The sequence below is a fragment of the Anabrus simplex genome, chromosome 11 (assembly GCF_040414725.1).
Source record: "Anabrus simplex isolate iqAnaSimp1 chromosome 11, ASM4041472v1, whole genome shotgun sequence".
Taxonomy (NCBI): Eukaryota; Metazoa; Arthropoda; class Insecta; order Orthoptera; family Tettigoniidae; genus Anabrus; species Anabrus simplex.
Genome location: NC_090275.1, coordinates 12,671,245 through 12,690,962, shown reverse-complemented (window position 1 = coordinate 12,690,962; position 19,718 = coordinate 12,671,245). Strand labels below are relative to the sequence as shown.

The 19,718-nt window shown below is 40.5% G+C and overlaps 1 protein-coding gene across 6 annotated transcripts in view; it reads right to left on the bottom strand.

Moving 5' to 3' along the window:
• Positions 1 to 19,718, bottom strand: part of LOC136883485 (eukaryotic translation initiation factor 5) — a 188,046-nt gene that overhangs the window by 89,528 nt on the left and 78,800 nt on the right. The window contains exons 1-2 of one of the 6 annotated variants that reach the window (XM_067155828.2): positions 10,856 to 10,909; positions 3,823 to 3,910 (exon numbers count right to left, since the gene is read on the bottom strand). The exons of 3 other annotated variants lie outside the window; for them this stretch is intronic. The gene's annotated coding sequence lies outside the window, so the exon portion shown is untranslated. Of the gene's footprint in view, positions 1 to 3,822; positions 3,911 to 6,309; positions 6,371 to 10,855; positions 10,910 to 19,718 lie in introns of those variants that run through there. 2 more of the 6 variants (XM_067155830.2, XM_067155827.2) reach the window with 2 other exon arrangements.

The following is a 19,718-nucleotide window of genomic DNA, read 5'->3' as shown; positions in this document are numbered from 1 at the left end:
AAGACATTTATGTCAAAAGGAATTACGAATATATTTGATAACGGTAAACAAATCCATGTTGAGAAAACGCAGTATAAATTACAATAAATATTATTATTATTATTATTATTATTATTATTATTATTATTATTATTATTATTATTATTATTGCTTAAATCTTGCAGCATTAATGAAATAATCAATAGAAGACTATCAATAAGTACTTCAAGTCATTGCTGCCCGTAACCTTCAAACATGCATCTGAAAATAAATGCCTTAGCTGCATGATGTAGCAAAAACGCTACACTCATATTTAATGACTTTTTAGTAACAAATATTGGAAATTAAACATTAGACATTTATGCTAAAGATAAGGATATTGTGGATAGTGCAGTATTTTTGTTAAACTTCAACCGTCAGCGAATCACCTAGAATTATATTTCAATGCTACTCATGCATGTACAGCCGCCGTGACACATGTCCAACTGCCACAGGCTAAGATAATATAGCACATAGATGGAGGAAATCATTGCCCTTAGCCCCCTGTAGCATAAATTCTGGAAGTACAGATTTCAAAGATATTATGTACATAGCTAGGTTTGCCATCTTTTAGCATATTACTGGACTAAAAGAAGAATATTATGTAGCGAAGACGCTACACTATGCAGTGTAGGGTTAAATTACCATACTATGGACAAATCACAAGCAATTCTACACTCCTTAACAGTACAAAGACATTCTTTACAAATGCAGTACAAAAAATCTGCAAGTATTTAATAACTTCTTTCTGCGATGATTATGTCTTTCCCAACATCTAAATCGCTTATTGAGTTCCACTTCCTCATATGAATAGCGCAGTCGAGAAAGGAGTTCAGTCAATTTGCTACTTTTCAGGAGAACGAGAGCTCATTCTGTTGATAAGAGTGTCGACCTCCGGATCCCAATATCGCGGTTTAAATGAAGTAGAGATTTTGAAGGGAGGACAGAAGTCCATTAGACGCTTCATGTCGTACCACATTTGATGTTTACTCGCCAAAATTCATTTAAAACTCAGCCATCGACGATCAAGAGATATTCGGTTTATACTCTGCCATCTAGTAGGTCTAGAGTAAGACGGAACGTCGAAACTGACAAGCAGGCAGGCAGCCAGACTGCGTCGAATTAAAATGCCTGCACACAATTGCTGAGGCCATACGATTATTATTATTATTATTATTATTATTATTATTATTAAAAGTCCTTATTTCGATATGCTTCGAAGAGTAATTCTCGGCGTTTGATACCGAGATCAGTGATAAGAAAATGAGGTAACAAACATGTTCTGCAATAAGTTATACATTTTACGGTTATTTAAAACTGTTCGACTTGGTTCATTACTTGAATAAAGGCAAAACCTTTTCATTTTATGGGCTGCAAAGAAATATACCAATCCATTATAGATATTGTAAGAAACCATAGCATGTGATAAACTGCAAAACACAGCTACTGTTTGCAGTTGTTTCAAAGGATCACAAATTCAAAAGCGAGCTTCAAATTACATTAAAGCTCCACCTAAACAGAAAGCCGCATCAGAGACGAGACTATTAAACGAAGTGTATTGTCCGGCTCCGTGGCTAGCGGGTTAACACGCTAGCCTTCGGTACATCGGGCCGCGGGTTGGATTCCCAGCCAGATCTGGGATTTTAAACTTCAACGGTTAATTCCTCTGGTTCGGGGACTGGGCGTTTGTGTCGCATTCAACATCACATTTCATCCTAAGTAGGGCCCCATCCTCACAGACGCGCAGGTCGCCCAGAGACGTCAACTCAAAAGACCTGCACCAGGTCGCGGAAGAGGGCATACGTTATCATTATTATTATTATTATTATTATTATATTCATGATCGTTAACCTAACGAATCCGTTGGCCGTAATATGAGGCCCGAATAAAACGTTACAGCACCTTCACTCCCCAACATTTCAACAGTTCGAGCCCTCAAATTTCTGTTTACATAGGAACTCTACCCTATGGATACGTTGCCATTGACTGCAAGGGGAATGTGCCGAAAAAACTTGAAATGTACGTTTCACAGGAAACGAAGAACTTCAAGAATTCCTGGTTTGTCTACAATGTATCCGTTCTTTGGACGAAGAAAAAACAAATTTATTCTTTCCAACACAACGGACGCTTACTCGTCGTTAATGTTTTAGCTGATACTGTCAGCTGTACAAAATCATTAGGAACGGCCATAATATGAGGTACCGAAGGAATTAAAGAACGAAAAGCTTGATGTTGACTTTATTCCTTTCTCCACTGCACCATTCAAATAATTATACCGCATACAAGTATACCTTGAATGTTGACTGCGAAAGAATAAGGGAACTGGTGAAACAGGTACACGCATGTGGAACCTCCAGGACAACAGCACGACGAGAAAGGTCAAAGGTTGCGACAACAGGCTGATGCCATGGAAATGGGTGTAAAGAACAGGGACGGGCTTGGCTGCGTATCGATCGCGAGAACGATGGAAAACAAGGCTCAAATTAACCTCTTAAAAACAATAACAGCTCTCCATTCTTGCTGGAATTCATGTCAGCAAAGATGTACTGAAAGGACTTGTTCAGCATACAATTATTTAAGATGAAATTCTACACAGACCAGTAAGTGTGGAAATATGCATGCACTTAACGCTTTAAATAATAATGAACGATTAAAAGCATACAAATATGACGCAAAATAAATTCATACTTTGAGAACGGCGAAAACAATATAAGATAAAGTAAGCTTTTTTCTTCAGAATGGTCAAGTGGCATTTGTATTTTCGTCGGTATTACTAGGTCTTTTTGTTGCTGATAACAGTTTCCTTCGTATTGTTGAATGTATTGATAAGTTAAATATGCATTTATATGCCCAATAACAATCTTTGTCATCGTGTTTTCAAAAGCTAGAAATGTGTTTAATTAAATCGAAGTTTGTAATAAAAGCCCTAGCTATCACATTAAGGAAGTTTGCCCCACTGCTGCTTTCAGAAAATTCATGATCAAATAAATACCACCACGACTTAAAATCGCCGATCTTTCCTTCGGTGCATATTATGCACTGTAAGATGATGGATGACCAAGGCAAAATTTAGATTATTTATTCTCTGCTTTATCGGCCAAATCCTCCGATGTTATCGATTTGAGAAGAGGTTTCTAACCCTCAGTAAATACGCGAGGAAACTCTACAATAGCAGCATTTTTTTTTTTTCCAAATAGAATGGGCAAAAGAGTTCAACATACGAGTATTGAATAGTCTCGACATAAAGGGTGCTCCCAAAAATATGGGCAGTCAGTGGGGCGTGGATAGTACAGTCCAATACAACATAAAACGTCCCTATGAACATCTGTCCTATGGTCGATCGTTTAAGCGTGGATGAAGTTATCGTCCAGAATCTCACGTCATGGAAGAAAAACATGACATCAAGCTCGTAATAATTAGTACATTAAATGATACGAGATCCTTAACACAGAATTCTTTAAATATCCTCTCCATTTTAGTTGACAAAGAGGCATAACTCGTAAACGTTCGGCCACGTAATGTATGATAGGGACCTTGTGTTGTGCGCCGATCACTTCCTACGTTTTTGAAAACACACTGTATCCCTATGAATTGTTAAAATAACATATTACTCATACAAATGCCCAATTAGAGGCTTTTAACGTGCAGCAGGGATTTAAAGCATAATATTTTGGTTGTGTCCCTACTTAACAGAACGAATATCCGTAGCTATAAACATCTTCATCAAAATATCTACATATCCAAGAACATGCCAGGGGTGCAACTAAAAACATTCCACAAAATAGGTCCGCTGGTAAGTCTCACCTGGGCCGGGCAGCACCATAAGTTTGAGCAGGCTGTTGGTGAGTCTTCTCTCCGGCGGTAATTGCTGCAGTCTGCGGTCTGCGTCCTTCTGCACCGAGCAAAACACACACTTCCTAAGACACAGGCAAGTAACTTCCTAACCAAAAATGATGCCCTCAACAAACGTCCGAAGTAAAAACATACATAAAACTATTCCTACACTTTCCACTGCACGACCAAAAACTGAATAGCAACACAAATAACTGAATACTAGAAAATGCAAAATTAAATCATTTCTCATTCAAGATTGAAGTCTCATCTTAGGGTACTTCAGCTACTCTCCCTCTCTTAAGCAAAGTTCGTATCAAAGACAATTCGACATCGAATTAAAATATTTAAGAAGTATCAACCAGTGATCCGTAAGTTTCATAACGGAGTACAATTCATCAACATTTCCAAAATGCAAACAAGGTGACATGATTCAAACCACCAATAATGAACAGGCCTTCCCGGAAATAATTCCGAACTACCCCACTGCAAACACGTTCACCTGTCTGACGGCAACCAAGAAAAATAAGGTGTTTGTGACTTCTTCAGCACTTTAATTCATCTTAGGTAGAGCCCAATCCTCACGGGACACGCACGTCGCCTATACAGCGTCATCTCGAAAGACGAGCCCCTGCAGACGCTATACGTACAGGTGGTACATTTTAGCATTCTGTAATAATGTTATTTGTTTACGTCCCACTAACTACTCTTTTACGGTTTTCGGAGACGCCGATGTGCCAGAATTTGGTCCCGCAGGAGTTCCTTTACGTGTCAATAAATCTACCGACACGAGGCTGACGTATTTGAGCACTTAGCATTCTGTCACATTTTACTAAGGAAGATACATTTTCCAATGCAGAACTTGGACGATACATTTTCCAATGCAGAACTTGGACGTTACATCATATCAGTTCGATGTTCTGGGTCTTTCCAGTTTAAATTCAAGAAAATAAAGGGACACAAAACTGGAGTAAAATTGTACTATAAATATCAAGAAGTAAGTCAACCAACATAGACCAAAAGACATATCTACATGCATTTTAGAAATCAGTATTAAAGACCAATGATTTTATCATTTGAACACAAACCCATAAAAATAATTAAAACATTATTTCGACTGTACTTTAATTTACCTTGTTGGCCTGACACAAAGTGAAAAGATCATATGCAAACTGATCTAACACAGTCTTGCCATTTCTTGATATGCAGTATGTTTGCATGTCTCTTGGCATAGGCCAGATCAAAATGTAGCTTCGAATTAGGTCTTAAGTAATTTTCTTTTCAGTTTTCCTGTAACCGCAATAACGTTCGGTGGTGGTGCCTTTTGAGTACCCAACCAGCATCAGGGCTGAAGACTTCAGCCAGGCGTCATTTGAAGCACCCACTGGTTTAACACGCATTTTAACCATGCTTGCTTTTAGTCTGTTTCGGTTGTCTAGTAAGATACGAGTACATTGTACTTGCTGAAGAATGAATTTACATCCATGCTATTATGTGCCCAGATGACAATGTCTGCTTGAGCGAAAACTGGATATTTTAATCGGACTGCTAATGAAATCTGCCCGGCAGTCAACTTCTGAATTCACCTTTGTACTGGCCTTCTGACAAAGTAAACTGAAGGTATAATACAGACGGGGCACACTCTTGCCTAATTTATTCTACACACAAAAATGTAATTCCGTTCTTGCTTCATGGATAACAAAAACACAATGATATACTATTTTAAACGTCAAATACACGTTTATGGCATTTTACCCACTTTTCACATTTATCTCTAAATGTCTTGAAATATTTTACATACAAACAGCCTACTTTGCTTACGAAATACTACCTACATTAAATAGCTACACCCGCAAACTTTCCCATTTCGTGCTCCTTTCAACTGAACTAAAGTATTTTCACTGAATTTTAGGGATAACACCTCAATTAAAATCCGCTTGACTGAAAAATTTGCACCCTGTCACACGAGGCAAGAACTGCGAAAGTCGTAGCAGTGATTTCCTTAGGATTTCGAATAAATTCTATCCACAGAGAATATGACGCACTTAAAAAATGATCTCGTTCACATCGGAATGGTACTTGAGAACATACTCCACCCATGGTCCTCTCTATACATTGTGCCACAGTATAGTCTTAAAATACATACGTGCAGGCTGAGTACAACGAATTAGGTCCTTTTAGGTTCAGATAAGAAAAATAGATAATTTTAGGTCCTAACCTGCGACTTAGGTATGTTATCCGTTGGTACAATAAAACAAAGAGAAGAGATATCAATGAGATAGCAGCAGAATAAGTTCGAACCTAGGAATTCGGGGGTTGGATATAAAAAGTGCCAGGCAATTACGCAGATTCAAGGGATACAATTTACTACTACTATTACTACTACTACTCCTAGGAGTTCACTATGTGAAAAATCAAAAGGAAACATAGAACACGGTCCCAAAACAGGTAACACATTACCCGATTATCAGCAGCCCTTTAAAACAGACACTGTTGGCAACAGCTGGTTTATGACAGCGCCGAATGCGACAGGCAATGGGACTGCACGTCAGCACACGTCTATTATATTGTACGTAATGGCACGAAAAGCAATAGCAGGGCACGCCATCTTTGCAGCTCTTATCTCCCCAGAGTTGAATCTTATTGTAAAGGTTCCCAATAACTTCCCACGCAGATACTAGTAGAGATTACCAAAACAACGCAACGCCTTTCAGACAACTGTCTGCAACAATCGATTTCAACACAGAACAAGGGCTGAATGAACTCTGAATAACAGTGAATTCTGAGAAGTACCTGATGAAATTGAAAAATTAAAAAAAAAAAAAACTCAAATTCGGAAACAATTCTTAAAAGCCGTGTGGGCAGTCTTTATCAGCACATGCGCCATAATATCTGAGAACGCCACAATAAAAACAGAAAACCGTGGGTAAAATTTAATGTAAACTAGCGGTTCCTATTGTACTGTGTGATATTCCAAAGGATATACAATATTTTATATACTACCAATATTCGAGACATATTAGAGGATCATCGATTAGAAAGTTGTTATAAGGATAAGTTACTATAATCCTAGGGAAAAAATGGTGTTAAAACACCTTATTAAAACGTGGCGAACTTCTATATAAAATACATTTCTCGTCAATGTAAACTTTTTTTTTTTCGCGCACCTCCGCGACCTCTGATTGGAAACTCGTTGGCGTGTCGGGCAAGTGTTGTCACCTGCGCTGCTTTACGGTGCCGAAGTGTGGACATTAAAGGCTTCCTCAATGAGCCGACTGCAAGCTTTGAAGTGTGAACATATCGCAGAATGTTTAAGATCGTATGGGTAGACCATGTCACAAAAACGAGCGTCGTGCGGGGAAATCGCATGAAGTCTTCACCCTAAAACTGTTGATGCTACACTTAAGACTGTCGAGTATTCGTCCTTTATTTCCATATCATATGGTCCAATCAGTATATTAGGTTCTGTCTTTAAACTAGTCACTGTACAGGAATATTGTATATGTCGACTCGATTATTAAAATTCGATTGAATAATAAATTAATAATAGATTTGCTACTAAGGGCCAACGAGTAGGCCTGCACCATTTTTATTAACTTTATAGCATGTTCATTTAATTCTTCAAGACTACGTTTAAGACGGCTACTTCGTTACGCAATAGAATTATACACGAGAAGCAATTACTTGCATATGATCCCACGTCAAGCCACGTGAGATAAATTCAATTTAAAAGCCCCATTAAAAGCGAAATAAGGTTATAAGGGGGCACAAAATGACCGATGTCAACATAACTGCGGCATAATTAGCCAATCACGCAAGGAGTATAACTTTGCTACTGAAGCGCCTAGCAAACCAAACCCCATGGCCCAAGAGCCCCGAAGGGCCTTGGCCTACCAAGCGACCGCTGCTCATCCCGAAGGCCTGCAGATTATGAGTGTCGTGTGGCCAGCACAACGAATCCACTATCATCTCTATCATCGTAGTCCAACCGTAAGTTAAATCATTTTCAATACCAAGTGTTGAGTTTGAAATTATCATTTTCAATCCTTTCAAGGGCCAAAAGCGACCTTTCAACTGAGCAATTTGAAACATAATTCTTTACACTATAAACTGAAACACGGCATGACCACAAAATCCACGAAGACAGTAACTTATTTAGAGTTAAAATCATTATGACAAGGCGAGAAGCAAATGTTATTCCAGGTCGTTTTCACTTAAACGAAAACAGTGAACAGAATGACCAACAGCGTCCACAGTTTACTGCAGGATGAAAACTCCCCTCATTCGCGTCGTAAGATATCCCTTTCCGAATTGAAATTCAAACTTCGTTTTTAAAGTTGTATGTACATAGTTAATATTTGGCTGCCCTAATCACAGGCCTCTTCCTAAATACAGCCCTGTATCCAGCACACCATTTTTCTATAACCATTAAAAAGCGCCCAAAATTGATCCGCAGGAAAATAAGTCAACTGATGTAAATGGAAGGAATTCATTAGTAGAAACATTTTAGATCTTTTTCTCCATCTTAGTATAAACATATCCAACAAACCCAATGGAATACATTTTAACTGACCCGGCGTCTTAAGAGTCATCTTCGCAAATACTTTAAACACGCCACGATTCGTATTTCAATTACAACTTGTGGGAACAATCATCCTCGCATAGTGACGTAGACTACAAACTTTTACTATTAGTTCTCGCAGTCCATCTCTTACGTCAATGAATACTAAAATAGAAGAGATGCTTGCAGTAGGGATCGATGACATCGCGTGCAGACCACTACTCTCCCTCACCCCAAAACCGCGAGATTTATGAGGCGCAGGCACGGAACTTATAATGCAGTCTGATGACAATCCAGACAAGATTTTTGAACCTCAAGTTTTCTAAAAAGTTGGGTCAGTATTTTCAACAGCGCTGAATTCGGATACCGAGACAAGAAAGGAAAAGATAGGGCAGTAAGTTAAATATTACTCTTTGAAACGCACAATAATATAAGTGGTGATCATTGTAGGTGCGGAGCTGCAGTTGAGAATCCATCTCGTGCTGTGTCAGCTGGAGAAACAGAGTACCGATGAGGTCCTGCGGCAGATCACCCCATCTTTCCACAGTGCATGGGAACCAAGATAAGTAGACTGGACATTTCGTAGAAAATGTCTCAATTCGAATAAGATAAAAATAGAATTACAGCACAATTTTGCATCCTGCTACATCATGCAAGATGTCCGAGAAACAACATCGATATGGGGTATCACTATCAGAGCTGTCTTTACAAGAAACATATCCAACGACCGTTGAAGATCAACGTTAAAACGAGGTCGCACGTGCAAGATGTAAAACAATCTTCCGCTTTCAGTCTAATCATAGGTCTACTAGTCGTTGCACAATTGTAAGCCATGGTCGTGGGTGGAGTAAGCGGTTTGCAAAAAAATCTCTATGCTGGGACTAACCACCTTCGACAAGAATCAACGCTACTATTCTATTTTCTGGTGGGACTTTTAGCAGAAACGTCACAAAGTATATTTGGCAAGATCAGTCTGTAGGTGGGCAATGGTACAACGTCGGTCAAGTCTGCATTAGAAATACGCCACAGAGTAACCCAACAAAACTCTTCCCTATACTGGTGACCCGAAGAGAAATAGATATTATTTTTGAGTTGCGAGGTCTCTCGAGCATAAAGCTGCAAAGAAAATGGTAGAAGTTTATACCCTTGTAAGTCGAAATCAACAGAACCTGCCGATGATAATTTCTTCAGAAATGGTCCATGATTTTCTTGAATAGAGAACGATTATCAGTTATCGAACGTAATTCTATTCGAAATATTACCTACATACACATATGTGTTCGCAAAACCTACGCGCATATTTTGAACAAAACTATGTACAACTGTATGCGGGGAAGGAACATCGTTTACCTTACGGATAAGTCCCGTCATTTCGAAACAAGCGATTTGCATTTAGTACAACTGTAAACATACTATGGACTGAAAAATCAGTTCTTTAACACAAATTACCTATCGCAAGACAATATTCCGATAATCCTGACAAAATAGCAATCTAAAACTATAACAACGTTGTTTAATGAACACTTAGTTTTATAGAGCTCGTTGAATCAAAACACAGCAGCATTCGAAATGGATCTCCGCAGCCAAGATTACTATAATGACATCGTAGGCTGCCATAGACAGGTACAAGATGCCCATAGTTGAAATAAAGACTATGCGCCGAAAATATCTATTATTTTACTGTTCAGATATGCATACGCAGGCCATTCTAATGATACGAACGTTTAACAGATGAAAAAACAACAACACAGAACTAACTGGTGAAGTGTTTACGCGACTTCCAAACACAATATAGAAAAGATAAGTACATGATATATCTATTAGCAAAGAAGTTTCTGCTTCAAAATTATTAGCTATTTTCGTACTGTTTACATCTAGAGTTGGTGGACAGTTAATCCGAGGCCTGTCCCCGCTTATATGATTTTACAACAGTTTTCAATTACAAGGGAGCAAATTCCGTCACTGGTTTCAAATAAACTCCAATCCACAACCCCTATGGTGGAACTAAAGGGGAGAGATCGATCGAACTGCATGTATTACCCGCACTCAATACATGTATATGCAATTTAAACATCCCAATGACGTGCGACAATGCATAAGAAAAACTGACCAAAATGTTCAAGATGAATGTTCATTTTGTAATGAATCGAACAAAAATAAAACTGACAACCATGCCACAAAAAAAAAAAAGTTAAAGCACAGAATTTCAGGCCACGAGAGACAGCACGTAACATATTCCACCGAGATATCGAGGTGCTGACCCACCGATACCTGATCTCACTGAACTGGAACTCCTACAAACTCTGGGCAAAAGACGCATTAAACAGTATGTTTGCCACCATGGTGAGCAGAAAGTCATTCACAAATAGAGAACCCTCAAGAGATCTCCATCAATTTCAGGATTATAAGGAAGCAGCTGGAGCACCAACAGCAAGTTGTTCTTACCAACCAAAATCCCCGAACGGACCAACACCTTGACTCAACACGAACCCTCCCCCTGAGTGAGGCACTGCGCAGCACACGACTGACCCCATCTCTCCCCCGTGCCTGCCTTCCAGAAGCTTCCCGCAACGTTCGCACAACCCTCTCTCATCCGCCATTGATTGGGTCGACAGCTCAGGCGCAGACAGCGACGCCCGTACGGCCCAGCCGAATGCAGGCCAAGTGCTCTGTGCGCAGGACACGGACCAGCCGCCAGACTAACAACTGATCATGCCCTCTCAGGACCAGAGCAGCTGGGGCTATCGGGTGTGTTCACGGATCCATTGATGAACTATGATGGTCACTACCAAGCATAGTGGTAAATCTAGGAAAGCTTGATGACAGTGGTGAAATGTGGGATTATTTTTTGCGTAAGCTAAACAGAACACAACCGTTCCTGAAATAATAATAATAATAATAATAATAATAATAATAATAATAATAATAATAATAATAATCATAATCACCATCGGCAATAAGTTTGCTGAAACTACCTCACTCCTCGTTTCCCTAGTACGCCTCTTCAGTGACGCCTAGGCTATTTAAGAAAGCTGTTGGCGGAGCTGCAGAGGATCAAACCAGCCTTCGGGCTGAATACCCAACATACACATGCATTCTGTGCCCTGCCAACCACAGCTATTTCTTATACCACGTTCTTGAAACTTTCGGGTATATTTTCCATCTGTGACAAATACTACTAAGACCCGGTCTTGCTTGTATATCAACCTTTTGTTCAAAAGATACACACTATAGAAACTTAAGGAAATCTGGGTATCAATGGGCACCCTCCCCCAGCTCGCCCAGACCGGATGACGAGGGAAGGCTGAACTCGCTCAGCTTACCCTGACGCTTTAGCCAGAGCAAAATTCTCGCATGGTATTGCACGAGTTTCTCGCGGGTAAATTAATATACAACAGCTTACCTCCATGAACTCGCAAGACTCTTTCTTTTAACCCAAGAGTTAGAATGGGAGTTCAAGGCCGTACAACTTCTACTCACCCGAGATTTGTTCTTACTAAAGATAACCATACTTGTTAAACGATTATGGGGGGGTTGGGGTGGGGGATGACTTGTCATCGTTCCTGGACATGAGAAAGGGATTATTCCACACGTTCAACTTTTGTTAGCGACTTGTATCTCCACCCCAACTTAAGCGCCGTCTGGCTGTCTGTCCTAAGAGGCGATTAAATGGAAGAATACTTGCTCTACTCGGGAACACAGGTTCCCTAACCCAGTATGACCTTGCTTCCTCTACTACCAACCTCCTCACTTCCTATCCGAAATTCCTGACCTCTACGGCACACTATTTGCGACGCCTACCTACGGAATCTCGCATTTAAGTTAATCTTCCTTCTGCTTCCTGTTAACAGAAGATTGTTGACAACTTATTTCCTCTTAAAACAATCATCACTACAACAAACAACTTGCGTGTTCCATCTTTCGAACTTGTTACAGTGGCGCCCAATCAGTTCTTTTATGTTTTACGTAAATCATCCACATCAGGAGTTGGAATAGGTATTTATGATTAAATCAACTGAGAATAATATAATCATACTTAGGTCTTATGGCAAGGATGGGAGTGGAGAGGGCTACGAGTGGGAAGGAATCGGCCGTGGCCTTAAGGAACAGTCCCACCATTTGCCTGCTGTGAAAAGAGGAAACCACGAAAAACCATCTTCAGAGCCACCGAAAATGGAGTTCGAATCCACTATCTCCGAATGCAAATTCACAGCTGCGCGACCCTAATCGCACGGCCATTTGCTCGATCAACTAAGTGTAAATGTGTTGGGAAGTAATACCTAGGCTCAATAATAATAATAATAATAATAATAATAATAATTTATTATTCCCAGTAAGCCGGCCCCGTGGTGTAGGGGTAGCATGCCTGCCTCTCGCCCGGAAGCCCCGCGTTCGATTCCCGGCCAGGTCAGGGATTTTTCTCTCGACCTGAGGGCTGGTTCAAGATACACTCAGCCTACGTGATTAAAACTGAGGAGCTATCTGCCGTGAGATAGCGATCCCGATCTCGAAAGCCCAGAATAACGGCCGAGAGATGCGTCGTGCTGACCACACAACCCCTCGTAATCTGCAGGCCTTCGGGTTGAGAAGCCGTCGTTGGGCAGGCCAAGACCCTTCCAAGAGCGTTAAATGCCGCGCGGTTTGGATTCCCAGTACTTTCTTGTATAAGCGCGCACAATTCATGGTTGAGACAACGTGCGTCTCGCTAAACTTAAACCACGAGATGTTATGGATAGTCTGAAGTGGAGAAAAGGATGCGAGAATGCAGACCAAACGTGAAGTGAGGAAAATGCAAGATGTGTCTGAATAAATCTAGCGTGCCTGCTTCTCCCCCTGGATCGATACCCGGCTAGCCCATGGATTTTAATTCTCCACTGGGGTTCGCTCAGCTTCCTTAACTGAGGAGCTATCAGATCCGAGAGGCAGCTTACCGGTCAACAATCGCAGCTGAGGACGTCACGCTGACCACGTCACACTCCAGTATCTGCAAATCATCTGGTTGGAGAGCCATGAGTTTAATTTACTCTAGTTATGTTGTTAATTACGTGGCCTCAGTTACCATATACAGGCACTCTGAAGTTTGTTTTGCTCGTATCAGATGACTTAGTAAACGAGATCTGGGACACTGCCACTGATCCCCAGAGGTGATGGTGGTTAGTGTTTTGAGAGGAAGTACAACTAGGCAACCATCCCCTATTAATAATAAGAGGGGAAAAAATGGAAGGGATCCTACACTTCGAAAAATGAAGGTATCAGCCAAAAAAGAGAAGGGCCACGAAGGGCGTGAATATGAAAGACTCCCTAGGTCTCGAATGCTCTAATACCATCGAGGACGGAAAAGAACAAGAGTTGACCAAGGGAGGTCGGAACAAGGCCCCACACCACTGGCTGGTCAGGGGAGATCGTATGGAATTCGTACTTTTACTTGAATTTCGCACACACAAAAACATCCGCCGTATAAAATTAATGACAGCCTACACCGACTACCGTGTACACACAATAAATATACATAATATGAAGACTGTGGTAATATTAAAATATGTTTCTGTATAAAAACTGAACAATCTACACCTAAAAAAAACTTTAGCAGACTGAATAAGAAGACCGAAACGTATACTACAACAAAAATACACTAGCGGTACCTCGAAAATGATCATGTCGCTCACTTTAATATAAGGGTCATGTTTGTAACTGATGTGTTTGAACATTGTACGTATGGCAAGAAGGCCAGACAAAAAGGACGAGGATCGCGTGACAATCTGTCTCTTGAGAAACCTAGACTCTACAAGAAGACATGTTCAAAAAGCAGTCTACAACTTAAGTATGATTGCATATCGTGAGATAAAAATTGTATGCCTCTCAGCAGGCTGGAGAACACAAATTAAATATTTACAACCTTCTCTAGCGATAACAATCTTCACTATCAACAAAAAAGGAAACCTGTGAGATAAAATCTTTCTATGAAAGGTACATAGTTCCTCTCGGATAAGTCATTAGGCCTACAGCAAATTTTACTCAATTCTCTGAATACATTGTTTAGAAAGTACATGACCGCAGAAATCTTTCTAAAACAGATACATGTTTTACCATTTTCTGAATATGAAATGCCGGCTCTGCGGCGTAGGGGTAGCGTGTCTACTTCTTACCCGGAGACCCCGGGTTCAATCCCCGGCCAGGTCAGAGATTTGTACCTGGATCTGAGTGCTGGTTCGAGGCTATGAAATAACGTAATTGGATGAGCAGAAGGTAAGTTATCATTATAGTGTGATTTGGATTTAGGTAAATGCTGCCTGACATTTGTTACACTAGGGCTAGTCTTCTATTGTGTATTTCTTGAAATGAATGTCTAGGGTTAGTTTGAGTTCCTCTGCGTGGTTTAGGCTTAAGTTTTATTTTTACCAACTTGATTTACGTCGCACCGACACAGATAGGTCTTATCGCGAAGATGGGATAGGAAAGGCCTAGGAATGGGAAGGAAGAGCCCTTGGCCTTAATTAAAGTCAGCCCCAGAATTTGCCTAGTGTGAAAATTGGAAACCACGGAAAACCATCTTCAGAGCTGCCGACAGAGGGGTTCGAACCCACTGTATCCCGGATACAAGCTCACAGCCGCAAGGTCCTAACCGCACGGCCAACTCGCCCGGTTAGACTTAAGTAAGAAAGGTATCATTTAAGATAAAAAACCCTCTTCATAATACCATTTTCTTGAATATTACTGCTTTCACAAACCCATTCTGAAGTATATCTGAGCACAAAAATTGAAAGTGCGTTCTAATTTTTCTCTAATATGGGCACCATGATTTACACCACAAAGAAAATAGATGAAACTGAAAGTAAAGCACTTGCAAACAAAAATATTAATATCATAGTGAACAGTTATTTTCATTAGCGCTTTCTACTGCAGACTAGGATTGACAATATTGTAATGAGTTTTATTTAGACTTTATATTGTGAGATTTTTCTGGAATAGCGTATTAACAATTGTATTCTTTTATTATAAAGCAAATGGGATATACAATACTAATAAATCATTTTTCAGATAATTCATAATTTAAAACAATACCTTACCCTAATATTAAAAGGTTTCATCAAGTTGTATCAATCATATCTTACGGATTTTAGGCCCAGGTTTATCAAATTTGTAATACCGCAATACAGTTTGTGTGAAAAATATGTTGCGTTTTTCAGAACAGCTGTTTAGTTCTAAATAATTATCTCCGATGAATTGGAAAAAGGGGGAAAAAAGAAGCCTAAATATTCTAAATTTAATGTCCATGCGTTCTCTGAATCAACCCTATAACCTGTTTTGTTCTCGATTATGGTAAATGAAAGTTATTTTATAACTGTTCAATTTCTACTCACATGTAATACCAGCACCCTTCCAATAGCAAACTGTACAAATGAAGGCTGCACACGAATTCACCCTGGCGAATATCTTTCCATTCCACACGTAAGACGTAACTTTAGGCCTAATATTGCCGAAACTGATGCTTGTTGTTTTAAGGGGCCTAACATCGGTCATCGGCCCATTGCCGAAACTACTGGAATGTATCAGCTCCCGCAATCTTGAAAATATGACAATATATTATCACTCCGTCACATATAATACTAAAACAGATCCACTAACAGGCATGATTCAAATCGAAAACATGCAAGGGTCTGTAAACATTCCCAAGTTAAGAACCCTGGTGGCCCTTTTAGTCGCCTCTTACGACAGGACAGGGATACCGTAGATTTATTCTTACACCTCCACTCACAGAGGGAGCGTCTGCATATGTGTAAGGACCAAGTATACAGCACAGTTGCGCATAAAAGGTCTAGTAGTCCATTTTGTCCCTTGAAACAATCGTCTTAAAGTAAGAAATGATGCGATCATTGGCCGCTCAGGTCAATCTTGAGGTCTATGGGTTCCTGTTTGGCACTTCACTGGATCAGTAAATTCCTGGACTCGTGTTTTACTGTTTTCATGCAGCCCCCCATGCTGCACTCTTGTTATTACTTCCACATTATCTTAAGCTCGTCTCTCATCTTTCCCGAACGTCCTGGGAGGATTCTTGTGTCTTCCCTATAAACGACGGTATTACACACGTGCATGTCCAGAGTGTCTCATTTCTCTGCCGTTGAGTCCATATGATTTGTTCTATAAACGATGGCAATTTGATGACTGAACTGACTAAAGACAAAATTTCCAGCAAGTACCCCCAAGGTGGTGGTAGTGGTGGTGATTGTTTTAAGAGGAACTACAACTAGGCAACCATCCTCTATATAACACTAATCAGAGGGAAAGTATGAAAGGGGTCCGACACTTCGAAAAATGAAGATATCGGCCAAAGAAAGACAAGGGCCACGAAGGGCGTGAAAATGAAAGACTCCCTAGCCCTCGCAAAACTAATAGCATCGGGGTCGGAAAAGAACAAGAGTTGACCAAGAGAGGTCGGATAGGATAGATGAAAGTGAGGAGTCTGGCACAAGTAAGTGGAAGCAATGCCAGGACTCAGCTGAGGGCCCCGTGGTCGCCAACCCACGCTCCAAAGTTCAGAGCCCCTAGGGCCCCTTTTAGTCGCCTCTTACGACAGGCAGGGGATACCGTGGGTGTTATTCTACCGCCCCCACCCACAGGGGGTTACCTCCGAGGGAGATCAAGGAAGACCTTCATGAGGAGGTTCATTATTTTTTTTAAAAAACTGGACATGCGTCTTCCGAGGATGGGGACCTACCTAGAATGAAATTTAGTGTTTAATACGGCACAAAGATATAGTCTCCAAGCCAGAGGATTGTTAAAATCACAGGCTCTGCGAGGAATCGAACCCAGCACTCCTTAGTCCAGAGGCCAGCAAACTATCTATTCGCGGAGCCGGAGAATACATTCATCGAGAACGCCAGTAACAGGCGAAAAGTACTTCTCAGGAGAGAGTCAAATGGGCCAAACCAGCATCCAATACTGAATACTTCACGACTCTCACTCTTCGAGGGATCCGAACCCCTCCGCACGTAAGTGATGAAAACGGCTAGTTATCTTTCGGCTCTAAAAATTATCAGTCGCATTTAAATTATCATCATCACCACCTTCATTCTGGTACGCTAGTAATTCCTGATACAAGCCAGATCTCACGATGTGTGAATTTCGTCACAACTATACTGTCAGTAAACTGTTGTTCAACAAGAGTGGAAACAGGAAAACCAATTAGGGACATGCAACTTACTCTTGAGAAAGACTGTACCACAATACTCCACCCACGACACGCCTCCAAGACGTTCGGGAGGCGCGTCAAGATTAGCTCGACCTCGCTTGTACCTCTAAACGCTGGGTTCTGGTAAAAATAGACACGGGGGTTCGCTCGTATAACTCGCCCTTTATGACTCATTACGTAGTTAGCTAACCTACACACACAGAAAGAATAAGATTTTCCCTACGACCACGGCGTCCATTCAACAAGCATACATCTTTCGTTCAAGCGTCAGAATGTGTAAAGTGCATCTATGGCTGTGGCCCGATATATGCCATTCTCGTTTTGCAAATCCTTGTCAGCGAGTGGCGATTATTGTTTAACGAGGAAGTAAAACTAGGCAACCATCCTCGAAAATCCTAGTCATAGGCAGCTTTGACATTAATTGACGAGGATTGAAAAGCATCCACTGAACCACCTGCTTGTGTACAATGCCGCTGATAAATTTGTGCAAGACTATCAAATCATTTTAGTTTCTTCTACACTTCGGCGTAATCTCAGAGGTAATGTGGGCTCAAATCCGTCAGAGGTAGTTGATTTTTTAAGGGCGGAAACAAGTCCATTCGATACTCCACGCCGTTCGTACGTTAGCGGAAGGAAAAGGGATCTCTAGCGACACATCTGGTATATACCCGACAAAATATAAACTCAGCCGCAGACCGCCCAAAAGAGATTCGGTTATGCCACCACCACAGTAAAATGAAATGATGAAATTGATAAGCAAGCAAGCTAGATGACCTGCACACTGTAGGTGATGTCATGCAATAACATGAAAATCGGGCCGATGACCTTCGATGTTAGGCCCCTTAAAACAACAAGCAAACATGAAAATCAAAAGCAGATGGGACAAGTAATATTCAAGAAGAGTACTATATATTTGCGGTATAATACGTGGATAAGAAAAACTGTCTAAAATACGATGATCTTAAAAAACACGTAGTAATATTTGTGCAGTATATACTATGCTACAAGAATGAGAATGCTTACGTTGGTAAGCAATCTGCTCCGCAAAAAAACGCAGCAACCTGAACGCTTCCCACCCCTATTGGCAGCAAGTCAAGTAAGCTAATGGATACGTGACTCTCTTTGGGCACCGAACTTTCACCATCGTGTCGACATCAGACCAGTCATCTTACATCACCGATGGGATAGATCACAAGTACAGGTTGACTGATACTGCATCTACAATAATTTTTTATTTATTACCGTCTGATTCTGTCTTGAAGTACAACGAAACCGTTTGGGTTGGACCAAGGCCGCACTAGATAGACAGGCCACAAGGCTCGGACCGTGACGTCACGCTAGTGGCTGGCGTTCATCATGGCAGTGTAGGGCCCGCTCTCACTTTCACCATGATATTGTTCATTTATTTTACCTTAACGATAAAATTGAACACTCCTTCAATTGTGGCTTTACTTAGGCTTGTATACTACACGAGTTTTATGCGGGGAGAAAACTGGAAGGGCAGTACATGTACATTTCTTTACGTAAAATTATGATGACATCTGTCACTTGTAACTCAACACGGTATCTTTAAAAGATTAGAACGCATAATACGTATACAAAAAGTTTTAATGTTACTAGGAAAATGCATGATGGCAATTCACAACAAAAGTCTGAAACCTTTCTTAGAAATTAAGCTGCAACTTAAAACTTACCTAAGAATTCCTAAGGTTTCAGTTTGTACATTTTTATTTTCCTGAGGATTTCTTCTTCTCAGCGATGAGTTTATCTACGGTAACTTTTCTATTGTTATTCAATAATATATTACAAAAGATGTATATACATCTGTCAACGAAATGTTTAAAACTATTTATTTAATCACAGCATGTTTAAACATTTTCGTTTTCCAGAACACTGTTGACAAGCGAAGTCAGAATTTTTCTCTGAGAATCCTCATGTAAAAACATTAGTATACAGGTTTACATTTTGTAGCTCTAAAAGAGTCTGGTACGACACCTTTTTATACAGGGCAGGAGCAAGCCAAGGCCGCACTAGATAGACTCAGACATTTTTTTGTCTGACTCAGAGTTGTCAAAGTCAGGATAAGTTGTCAGCTTGATTAAGTCAGTTATTTATTAA